Raw genomic sequence first — 12,924 nt, 5'->3', positions numbered from 1 at the left:
ACCCAACTCTACTCTGATTTGGTCCCTTCCCACTTTGTCATTTGTAATAGTTTGCTTTGCCTGTAAGGAGCATTGTTTATAAATATTCAATTGGTTACACGGGTGGTTTACTGCTGGTGATTAGATGTTAACCAAAACCCAAATAGCTTAATGATGATGTTGATTGTGGGAAGGTTGCTGGGATCACATTTCTGGCTTGGTGAAGTGGAGAAAAAAAGAACGCTTCACTGCTCACAAAATGAGAACTAAACATCAGTTAAATCACAGAAAAGGTTCAGACAGAGAGGGAATATTTCCCTGGAGATTGAGTAACTGGAAAGTGATGATGTCCGGGAGTAGACAGGATTTGTTTTACAGGGCGTTTGAAATTTTTAAAAACTGTTATATTCAGATAGTTTCATTTCATTTCTTTTAGTTTTATTTATTGTGGAATAAACAGCTACAACATTTTAACACTAAACTCACAAACCTTGTGTTAAAGATAAATGTTGAATAAAATCCATCATACCATCTCTCACTGAAAACTGATGTGGAAGTGCAATCTCCTGGAGAATCCCTGCCCACTCCTTCCTACCCGGGCTCCGTGGCTATATACATACCTGGGATATAGCAGCAGGAGGCGGCCATTCGGCCTTTCAATCCTGCTCCACCTTTCAATGGGAAACAGCTGACCATCCAGCTCAGTCTCCTGTTCCTGCTGTGTTCCAATCCCCTTTCATGACTTTACCTCGAAGAACTATATCTAAGTCCTCCTTTGGGTTCACTGCCTTTTGTTCCAGTAACGTTGCTGTGTTACTGTGTGGGTGTAGGAAGGGGTAATGTGATGGCGATGCCTTCTGGAGGATGCACTCAGCGTCCCTCATCATCCTGCACTAACATCAACTGGGTTTCAGCAACTAGAGATAGAAACCATTTCCAGAATATGGGCATCACTGGCTCGGCCAGCATTTATTCCCCATCTCTAGTTACCCTTGAGAAGATGGTAGTGAGCTGCTGTCTTGAATCATTCGCAGTCCATTTGGTGCAGATAGACCGACAATGCTGTGAGCGAGAGTGTTGCAGAATTTTGGCCAAGTCATTCTCTATCTTTGGTTCTTCAAATGCTGGTTAACATAATCAGGATCTGCATATGACTTTGAGATTTCAGTCTGCAAATCTTCACCATCTAGCACACTGCATAAAGGAATATGTACAGGTTAGAAATTCAGAGCAGACAATTCTAGTTTTTCCCCTTTCTTCCCCCAAAGCTGTAACCCTCCAGCCCACTTACTCTCTCCCACAATTCTGCCTCTGCTGTCCCTAATGTACCCGCCCCCATTCTCATGGAGTTACCGGTAAACAGATCCATACCACCACTTCCTGTCCTCGTTAGACTCTGCACCCTTTCTGGGTTTACTCCATTTCTCTTCAGTTACTGCAAGTCAATAATGTTACAGCAGAATAAATCAAAAGGAGACAGAAATAGTGGTAGCAGATCCTGGACAGAAGAGGGTCCTTCAGTCTGGGAGAATGGGTCAGATCCTTCTTTGTTTCCCATTGGTCGATTCCCAGCATTATGACAAGTTGGGGATGGAACTTGGGCCTATGTGGGTGTGGTGACACTTTGACCCCCCAACCCGCCAATATTACAAGCTGATGCGTTCCTCCTCTAGCCAATCACAACGTCAAATGCTTTTCGCTCATTACCCCAAAGCACATGCTCCAAAATCTGCCCATATTCTGTACATGTGCAGTTCTGGGCTTCCCCTCACACGCGTAGTCCCTGCCTCAGGGATTGTGGGAGTTGTAGCCCCATGAAGCTACTGGAGACATGCTTCTGGATAGTGAATGAAAAGTGTGGACTGGAGGGTGTTGTGTACAGGATCCCCATTCAGACACACAGGACATGTGGGCTGTCACTGGATTTTACTGAGACATCTGCTTCCACATCCTGATTTCTGATGTAAGGAACATAGATTGCGGGGAGGGGAGGTCAATAAGGGGTAGCAGATTTTAAGCAGATGTAGCTGAGTGGTTAGCACTGCTGCCACACAGCATCAGGGACCTGGGTTTGATTTCAGCCAGATGTGACTGTGTGGAGTTTACACGTTCTCACCATGTCTGCGTAGGTTTCCTAGGGTGCGCGAGCTTCCTCCCACAGTCCAAAGGTTAGTGGAATTGCCTAAGCTAAATTGCCCACAGTGTCCATGTATGTGCGGTCCAGAATACTCTGTTGTGAATATGTATCCTATACTTTAATACAAAGCCAAGGTCTTTGACAATGAAACGCAAAGCACCCAGGAAACTTCGCCTCACCTCGTAATCTGATAAAATTCTTCTGATAAATCTGGTTGAACTTAGAACACAGCTGGAAAGCTGGAAGATTAAATCCAATCCCAAGATTCAGTGCTTAAACAAAGGAGACTACAATAGGATGAGGCAGGAGTTGGCTAATGTAAACTGGAAGCAAAGACTTTACCGTGGGAAAGTTGACAGACAGTGGGGGAATTTTTCGAAGTGCTCAGCAAAAGTATATATCAGGGAAAAGGAAGGACTGTACGAAAAGGAGTAATCTGCCATGGGTGGCTCAGGAAATAAGGGAGTCTACCAAATTGAAATAGAAGGCATACAAATTGGCAATAACCAAGGAGAAACTAGGAGATTAGAAAAAACTTTAAAGATCAACAGAAAGCTAGACAGGACTGGGGGAGAAAAGTGATGAGTAGTTGTCCCCAGGGCCAGAATAGCAGTTTACACTGATGGAGGGGAACCTATTGTGTGGGGAACATATGGCCTCTGTAATTGTTCAAGCACTTAACTGTTACCATAGAGATAATCCTGATCACGTTAAAAATCACAACACACTCCAAAAGCTTGTACTTCCAAATAAACCTGTTGGACTATAACCTAGTGTTGTGTGATTTATAAGTTTGTCCACCCCACCCCAACACCGGCTCCTCCATATCAGAATCCTGATAGACAGCCCCACTGAAACTGAAGTGCCTGTCAGATACTTGAGGGAGCCACAGGGGTGTATGTTTTAAGCACAAAGTGCGAAAATGAACTAGACTTCCTAACTGACCGTTGCCATGGAGATAATACTGAGAGAGAGAGAGTCTCTATTCAAAGTCCCAAACCACAAAAGGTATAAGAATGGGAGCTTTACATTGGACAGGCGGGGAGTTACCTGATCCTGCCTGGAGGTGTTTTGCATGTACACTATCCAGGTAACTGCCATGTCTCATCAATAAAGACTCAAAGAAGACCTCTCAGAATTCTGTACCTAGTTATTGCTATCCAGTAGAGTTTAGGAATGTGAGTACACAGCAGTCAGTCTTCACAGTGGAGGATACGAAGAACATGCCAGTAATTGATAAGGAGACTGAGGAAGGTGAGGACCTGGATATAACCATTATCATGAAAGAGTTAGAGCTGGGCAAGCTAATGGAGCTAAATGTACACAAGTCTCATTGCCCTGATGGAATACATCCCAGGATACCAGCAGAGTTAGTGGGAGAAATAGCAGATTCACTTAGAGTCATAGCATCCTGCAGCAGAGACAGGCCCTTTGGCCCAAATTGGCCTATCGCGATCCGGAATGTCCATCCACACTAACCCCATTTCCCTGCACTTAGCTCATCTGCTTCTGACCCTTTCCTATCTATGTATTTGTGCAAATGTCTTTTACCTGTTGTGAGAGTGTACCCACCTCAACCACTTCCACTGGCAGCTCATTCCATATACATACCACCCTCTGTGTAAAACAGATGCCCATCAACTTCCCTTTTATTCTTTCCCCTCTAACCTTCAACTGATGCCCTCCAGTCCTTGATTCCCTGGGAAAAAGACTGAATGCATTCACCTTATACATGCCCCTCATGGTCTTGTACACTTCTAGAACAGTGCCCACTCAGTTTCCTCTGCTCTAAACAAAAAAACTCCTCGCTCGTCCAACCTTTCCCTATAACTCAGACCCCTGAGCCCTGACAACATCCTTTTTTAAATTGTTCTGCACTTTTTACAGTTTAATAACTGAAACCTACACTGCATTCATCATATTTCCAGTGTTTCCCCACGGCACTGGAACCGACGGGACAACAATCCATGATCGAGAATGAACTCCTTTACAACAATCCCGTTTTCATAGTATTTCCCATGGTGCAGGTATCCTTGTGTCTTTCTGGTTGTATGGTTAATTAAAGACTTGTCCTTCTACAAAGCAAATCTGTGGCTTAATTGTTCCTGGAAGATGTGCCATGATTTTTCAGACTTTCAAAGACAAATGAACTCTCTCTCCACAGTCACCACACTAACATGGACTTGGCTGTACCTCAGTATTTTTTTCCAGTCACACAGATTTGAATAGTTCGCCCACGGACAGAATACACACCTTTCCTTACACATGAAAAGGCCAATGAATATTCAGACCAGCACGGATCAAGTAACTATCAGATCTGAACAGGAAGTTCAATTTGAATTTCTCATCCACAAATCCGCCCTTTCAGCACCCTACAACTGAGAAAACAACTCACCACATTAATTCAGGATGGATCTTTAGAAAACAATTATAGTATTAAATTGTAGTTTCATGTTTCTCAAAGTTTTAACTCTCAGTCTAACAATTTCTTTCTTCTGTGAACTGAAATCCAAACCAATCTCTTCGCTCCTTCCCTCCACACCCAGTTCTCACACTCTCTGTCCTCTCTTTGAATTCAGTTTCCTAGCTCTTGTCTGCGGACTAAGAACCAAATCAATGAGTCTGACTCTGAGTCCACCAGGGTGGGGGGGGGGGGGGGGCAGGGGGGGTGAGGGGGGGATGCTGTTGCTGAATCCTCTGAAGACAACCATCCTGCATACCCTGCTTCCTGCACACTCTGGCCAAAACCCGTCTTACTAAAATGAACCAAATTAGAACTCAAATTGCAGGTCCATCCTTGTCACTTTCCACATAAACTCTGAATCTTCACAAAAAAAAGAGTTCTGATAACTTTCTGCAAAATGCTGCACCACTAATAGTCTGATCACATGTCAGGGTACCAGGAAACAGGCCATTCCCCTGGGTCCTGCTCCCAGAGGGAGGAAGATGCCAATGGCAGATTAATCCCTCACAACCGCAGCCTCCTTCCCAGGCACTGTGCATACTCCCACAATTGGCTAGCACTGCGCCCATACACTGGTCTCCCCTCCTACAGCACGTGCTCCCGATCATACAGGAGCCCGGGTGATTGACAGCAGCTGCTGCCCAATATGTCAGAATCCCGACAGTATGGAAACTGGCCCTTCTGCCAAACAAGTCCATACCGACCCTCCAAACATTAACTTACACAGACCCATTTCCCTACCCTATATTTACCCCTGACTAATGTAACTAATATTATGGGCAATTTAAAATGACCAATTCACCTGTCCTGCCCATCTTTGGATTGTGGGAGGAAACTGGAGCAGCCAGAGGAAACCCGCTCAGACACAGGAAGAATGCACAAACTCCGAGTTTGGCCGGAATCGAACCAGAGTACCTGGTGCTGTGAGGCAGCAGTGCTAACCACTGAGCCATCTCTATGGACGGGAAGGGGCGGGGCTGGAGAACTGGGGTAATGAGATTGTAAACAATGAATGAATGTGGACGACACTGGGGGAATGGACAGGTCAGTGAGGGACAGGAGCAGCAGCAGGACGGGACCCTGGACAAACTGAGCAATGGGAGAGTCTGACAGGAGAGAAACTACAGGAAGGTTCTGTTTGGAGACTCAGGCAGGGACAGCTGGGAGACAGCATGGCCTGGTGGCTTGGGCAGGTTTTCTAATCATCCTCTTCAAAGATGCTGTTCCTCAACTCTGAGCCCGATCCTCCTGGTCCAGAGGTAAGGACACTGCCACTATTTCCTGGTGGGCAAGGGATACGGGGACTGCCTTTCAAAAGGAACTCAACTGTGTTGGTGACATTAACAAGACTCAATACACAGTCACTGACAAAATGCTGGCGTACATGAACTTCATCCAGAATATTAACACCTATAACTGGGTAACGCAGACCCCGGTATACAGAGTTAAATCCTGGATATTAATAGCAGTTTTGTGCATGGGAAATCATGTCTCATGAATCTGACTCAGTTTTTTTTAAGAAGTAACAAAGAGGATTGCTGAGGTCAGAGCATGGACATGATCTACATGGACTTCAGTAACGTGTTTGACAAGGTTCCTCATGGGAGACTGGTCAGCAAGGTTAGATCGTATGGAGTACAGAACTGGCCCAAAGGTAGAAGGCAGAGGGTGCTTTTCAGGCTCGAGGCCTGTGATCAGTGAAGTGTCACAAGGATCGTGCTGGATCCACTACTTTTCACCATTTACATTCATGATTTGGATGTGAACATAAGAGGTATTGTAAATAAGTTTGCGGATGACACCAAAATGGTAGGTGTGGTAGACAGGGAAAAAGATTACCTCAGAGTACAAGGGGATCTGGATCCGATGTGTGATGGGCTGAGGAGTTCAGTTTAGAAGAATGCGAGCTGCTGCATTTTGGAAAAGCAAACTTTAGCAGGACTTAGTTTATAATAACTTCCAGGGGAGTGCTGCTAAACAAAGAGTCCTTGGAGTGCAGGTTCATAGTTCCTTGAAGGTAGAGAAGAAAGTAGATAGGATAGTGAAGAAGGCAGTTGGTCTACTTGTCTTTATTGGTCAGAGCATTGAGTAGAGGGGTTGGGAGGTCATATTGCGGCTGTACAGGACATTGATTCGGCAACTTTGTAATATTCCATGCAATTCTGGTCTCCTTCCTATCAGATGGATGTTCTCAAACTTGAAAGGGGTCAGAAAAGTCATCCAGGATGTTGCCAGGGTTGGATAGGCTGTTTTCCCTGGACCGTCAGAGGCTGAACAGTGACCTGAAAGAGATTTTTAAAATCAGGCCGGGCATGGATAGGGTAAATAGACAAGATATTTTCCTTGCGGAGGGGGGAATACAGAACTAGGGGACTGGGAGGGGAGGGTAGACAGAGAGGGGGTGGGCGGAGGGTCAGAGGGTGGGTTGATCGAGAGGTTTGGGACGGAAATGGGTGGGGGCAGAGAGGGGAATAGAGAGGGGAGGCACAGAAATGGATGGGGACAGAAAGCAAGATTAGAGAGGAGGGGAACAGACGGGAGGGGTACAGAGGGGGCGACCGACGGAGGGGTAAAGAGACAGGTGTGCGACTGACAGAGGGGGGACAGACCAACAGATTGATGGACAGACCAACGGGGGAGTGCGACCGATGAGGTGTGGGGGCGACAAAGGACTGACCGACAGAGAGCGGGGGGAGGGAACCAGACAGAGTGGGGGGAGACGGGGGAACAGAGAGGGGGAAGATGGAGAGTTATTTTATAGATCTACAACTCAACCCTGTTTGTGTTTTCTTCTCCTCACCTTAATTCCTTCTGAATGGTCCAGAACAACTGCATAGTTCCTGGAAAGTAGGAGATCAGATGCTGAATGTGGCATTTGGGACACTGACCTTTAATAGAATGCACTGGTCAATAAATGGACTCTGGTTTGATTCCACAGTCTGTGTGGTGTTTGCACATTCTCCCTGTGTGTCTGCGTGGACTCCCTCTGGGTGCTCTCAATTTCCTCCCACAAATCCAAAGCCATGCAGGTTAGCTGGATTAGCTTTGGGTAATGGTAGTATACTGAATTAGGGTGGAATGCTGTTCCGATGGTTGGTATGGTCTCATGGGCCGAAAGGCCTGCTTCCACACTGTGGGGATTCTGTCACTGAGTATAGGGATTAGGAGGTCACGGTGTGGCTGAGTAGGGCATTGGTGAGGCCACTTTTAGAATACTGCATTTTTAATTGTGGTCTCCCTGATTTCAGAAAGATGTTACCAGAATAGGACTCAACCTCTTAATGACAAGTTCCTGGGAAGTATTGACAAACAAATAGAACGTGCAGTGTGGGTTGATAGTTCCTTGAAAGTGGGGTTGAAGGTAGACAGGGCAGTGAAGGTGGTGTTTGGTATGCTAGCTGTTATTGGGCAGTGCATTGAGGATAGGAGTTGAGAGATCAGGTTTCGGTTGTACAGTTTTTTGGCTTGGCCACTTTTGGAATCCCCCGACTGCTTTCAATTCCAGTCTCCCTGCTATAGGATGGATGTTGGGAAACTTGCATGAGTTCAGAAAAGTTTTACTAGGGTGTTGCCAGTATTGGAACATTTGAACCATAGGGAGAGGCTGAATAGGCTGAGGCTATTTCCCTGCAGCACTGGACACATTAGGTGGCTTTATTGAACTTTACAAAATTATGAGGGAGCAATGATAGGGTGACTAGTCATGGTTTCTTTTTCCCTAGGGTAGGGGAGACCAAATAAATGTGAATCTTTTTTCCAAGATGGAAATGGCAAATTCTAGAGGAGAGATGGCAAGTTTAAAGGAGATGAAAACCGAACCAACTGCAGATGCTGTAAACCAGGAAGAGAAACAGAAGTTTCTGGAAAAGCTCAGCAGGTCTAGCAGCATCTGTGAAAAGAAATTAGAGTTAACGTATCTGAGGAAGGGTGACCAGACCCGAAACTTTAACTGATTTTTCTTCACAGATGCTGCATGACCTGCTGAGCATTTTCAACAACATCTGTGCAAGTTTAAAGGGAGTGGTTTGTAGTATATACCTGAGAGGAACTTTATAAAGTGCGAGTGAGACCACATCTGGAGTAACGACAGAAGTTTTGGTCCCTTTATTTAAGGAAATACATCATTTCATCAGAGGCATTTCACAGAAAATTGACTGGGATGAACCCTGGTTTGCAGGGATTATCTTTTAAGAAAAGGCTGAAGATGTTGGGATTCTACTCACTGGATTTGGGAAGAATGAAAGGGGATCTCATTGTAACATGTAGGATTCTCAAGGAGTTTGACAGGGTAAATACTGAGAGGATGTTTCCCATCATGAGGGAATTTGGAACCAGATTCTGGGATAGTCGTGGAATCACGTGTTCTGTTTTGCATTCGTCAAGTTTAAGGCAACACCGACACAGGTAAGGGGTTTCAGTAGCAATGGAGCTGGGGTGAGGTGGAGACAAGCAACATTTTAGAGATTGGAATTCCTGGTGTTTGTGATTGTGTAGATGTCTGATCAGAAGGTCAACTTGGGGTTACAGATATGACAGCAATATTGTGAAGAGTGTGGTTCTGCCTCAGACAGTTCCCAGAGAGAAGGAGGGGCTCAGCAGTTAGGGAAATGAATTTGTAATAGCAACTGAAGGCAATGGGTTTAACCATTGCAATGTTCCATTGCAGGAAATTGCAGCTAATCGAGTAGTGGGAGTGTGATGAGCAGTTTGATAACTGAGTAATGGAGAGGGATGATGGGGAGGGAGAGCTGGGCATTGTCAGTGTACATGTGAAACCTTACACGGTGCTTTTGAACGGTGTCACCGCCTGGGAGTATGTAGGTGAGAAACAGGAGGGACCAAGGAGAGATCCTTAAGGGACACCAAATACAAGGAATTCAGAAAGGCAAGGGAGAGTGGGGATGGAGCAGGTTTTTGCAACAATGGTGAAGTCAAAATATTAGTTTGTAGCAGAATGGGGGAGAAGGACATAACCAGAAAAGACAGACAGAACAAGGAACAATATCTGTGATTTGGTGAGGGGGAGTGATGAGAAGGAGGAGTCCAACTCCAAAAACACGATTCCTACATTAGTGACATCACCCAACTCCACCCTAGACTCAGCTCATTTGCTGAAATACTCGTCCATCCCTGTGTTATCTCCAGACTTCATTACCCAAACACATTCCTGGCCAGCCTCCTACATTCAACTTACATGCAATCTCAAGAGTATCTAAAACCCTCCTGCCCAAGTGCTCACTTGTACCAAAACTTGTTGATTCATCAAATAGGCTCCTATTAACAAGAAACAATTTAAAATTTTGTCCCTTGATGTAATTCCTGGCTGTGAACATCCCTGTCTCCCTGCACCGCACAACCTGTGAGATCCCGACAACTCATTTTCTTTCAGACTCCCAACGATGTGTTTATTCATTGCTTCACCGGATTGGCTGTTTCTACTGTTGCCAAGGCAACACCGTCTGGAATTCCTACCCTAACCCCCTCAGACCTGCTTTCCTCCTTTAAGGTATTCCTGAAAACCTGCCTATTTGGTAATTCTTTTGATCACCTGATCTAATATGCCCATCTATGGCCTTATGTCAGAAGTTCTCAATAGTATTTCTTTGGAATTATAAACATGATAAAAAAAAACTGTTGTTGATTTGCACACACAATGTCAACTCTTCACAGTCGCTGAGTGAATAATCTATAACAGCACTTACCCAACCACATTGTGGGAGCACCTTAAACACACAAACTGCAGCAGTACAAGGAATTCAAACATCACCTTCTCCACAGGCAATGGGGCTTTGGCATTAATCACTGGCATCTGCGGAGGGAGAAGTACACAGTTGATTTTCAGGGAGTGCAAAATGCATTATAGGGAGGGAAATGGTGCAGAATTTGGGATTTGCAAATTTGTGTTTTACAATGTGCACTAAATTCTGTAAAACCTCTCATCCCATACCATGAAAGTTTGTTTCTCTTCCTGGTCAATATGGGTCTTTCCTTTCCCCTGCCCTGCACCTTCACACATTTCCAATGCCTTGGTCACAACAACACTGTCCTGTCAGTGAAGCTTATCACGTGGTTGAGTATTGTCCCGCCCCTCATTCACTCCGATTGGTTGAAGGAACAACTAGCACCTCTAGCCCCCGTTCCCCGACTGACATCAATAATCCGAGGCCCATTGTGGGCTGGAGCATTCTCAGTGCTTCCTGCTTTTGCTGCTGTTCATCAGGTGAGAGAGAGAGAGGACTCATCCCTGTTTCTCCTGATGTCAGACAATAACAACAACTACCTGCATTGTATGGAGCCTTCCACATTAACAAATCTCCTAAAATGCTTCACGAATGATGGAAACGTTGATTAAAGAGAACGATTTTTAGATACGTCTTTAAGGTGGACAGAGGGGGTGAGGGAGGATATTCCAAAGGTTTGTGTCCTCAGCAGCTCCAATTGTGGAGTGATATAGGTGGGCAACAGCTTACAACGGAGACAGTTAGTGGCTAACCATAGCTTACCAACCCCATGTTGTAGCCCCCTACCCCACATACCAGGCCTTGTTCTCACAGCCTGTCATTACACACTACCTATGGTTAGCCACTAACAGTCTCCAACAACAGCTAGTCACCCTCCCCCAGCCAGATCGTTATCCACTCCTTTATCCAACTGTCCTTCTCACTCGATCCCCACCTATTCTTTACTCCTTATATCCTCCCCCCACACTATCTTCTGCAAATAAACTGACTTTTTTTTCCTCAGTAACATCTGTTCTGTGGAAGGGACATCGGATCTTAAACTTTAACTCTGATTTCTCTTCACAGATGCTGCCAGACCTTCTCCAGAACCCCCTGGTTGTTGTTTCTAATTTACATCTTTCACAGTTCTTTTGGTTTTAATTTACCGGGAGTTTGTAATTCAGGTCCAACAGCCTCTGTCCCAGTCCCTGCTGTCTCTCCCACCCCCACCCAGTGACACTGGACCTGCACAGCTCATGGACAGGTGTTGTCTTTCTGGCCAAACCCCTCATTCACTCCCATTGGCTGCAGGACCACACAGACTCTCCTCCCATTGGTCTGGAGCTGCCGTTAATCAGCCGGGCACAATTGTCATGAGAGTGGAGGGCTAATCCCTCTCTCTGCCCTGGGATGAGCTTCATCATTCACAGTGAATGGGGCAGTATCACAGAGCACAGGGCCTGGAGGCTATTCAGCCCATTGGGGCTGTACTTTCCCCCTCTGGACATGCTGCAAATCTGTCCCAAGTCCCCTCCCATGTGCCCACAGCCCCCCAAATCTCTCCTTAAAAAGTAAAATTCCAAGTCTTTTTGAGAATGCCTGCTGAATCTGTGTCGTTCAGACTGTTCCAGATGCTTAGAACTTACTGAGTAAAATAGTGTTCACATTTTCACCTTGTATTATTTGCCAATTACTTGAAAGTAGTTACTAAAAATTGTGAGTGTTAACAATTCCTCTCTCTCTGCAAATTCAAAACTTTGGAATCAAATCTGCACCAGATCGAAATCACTGCTTCACCTTCTCAGCTCCAAGGATAATTATCTATGCTTCAGCTAGCTCTCCACAAAAGAGAGGAATGCATCTTAATTTATTAACATCAAAGAAACAGACCTTCAGTCCAATTCATCCGTGCCAACAAGGAATCCTAAACTAATGGATTCCCATTTACCATCTATTGGCCTGCATCCATCAAAACCCTTCCTATTCATGTACCCAATTGGAAGCCTTTTAAATGTTGTGATTTTATCAGCCTCCACTATTTCATCTGGTAGCCCCTCCCATACACACACCACACTCAGCTTGAAAACATCGCCACTTAGATCCCTTTTAAAGCTTTGCCCTCTCAACTTAAACCCATGTGCTCTAGTTTTGGACCCACCTAACCTGAGGAAATAGGACCCCGGCTGCTCACCTTTTCCACACCCCTCGTGATTTTATAAATCTCTATGAAGTCACCTTCAGTCTTTGACTCTCCAGTGAAAATAGCCTCAGCCTCCTCAGCCTCTCCCTGTAGCTCAAATCCTCCAATCCTGGTAACGTTTTTGTAAATCTTGTCCAAATCTTTTCAAGTTTCACAAGATCCTTCCCAGAACAGGGAAATTCAAACTGAAAACAAAATTCCAGAAGTGGCTTAATCATTGTCCTGTCCAGCCACAATATGACATCCCAGCTTCTATATTCAATGCATTGACGAATAACGCAGAGCGTTAATGGAGTCCCATTTGCCAACGGTTCACCCTTATCCCTCTAAAACCTCCCTCTTCATGTACCCAATCAGACACCTTTTAAATGCTGCAATTGTACCAGCCTCCACCCCTTCCTCTGGCAGTACATTCCAGACTTGC

General features: G+C 45.3%; 1 long non-coding RNA gene across 1 annotated transcript; it reads right to left on the bottom strand.

Annotated features, from left to right (window-relative positions):
- Positions 1 to 395: 395 nt before the first annotated feature.
- Positions 396 to 10,310, bottom strand: LOC132813966 (uncharacterized). Its single transcript, XR_009644245.1, has 2 exons — positions 10,283 to 10,310; positions 396 to 1,173 (listed from the first exon to the last, which is right to left on the bottom strand). It is a non-coding gene; the product is annotated as an uncharacterized LOC132813966 (long non-coding RNA).
- Between the last annotated feature and the right edge of the window lie 2,614 nt (positions 10,311 to 12,924).

This window comes from Hemiscyllium ocellatum, unplaced genomic scaffold (genome assembly GCF_020745735.1).
Source record: "Hemiscyllium ocellatum isolate sHemOce1 unplaced genomic scaffold, sHemOce1.pat.X.cur. scaffold_585_pat_ctg1, whole genome shotgun sequence".
Classification (NCBI taxonomy): Eukaryota; Metazoa; Chordata; class Chondrichthyes; order Orectolobiformes; family Hemiscylliidae; genus Hemiscyllium; species Hemiscyllium ocellatum.
This window is presented reverse-complemented; position numbering and strand designations above follow the sequence as displayed.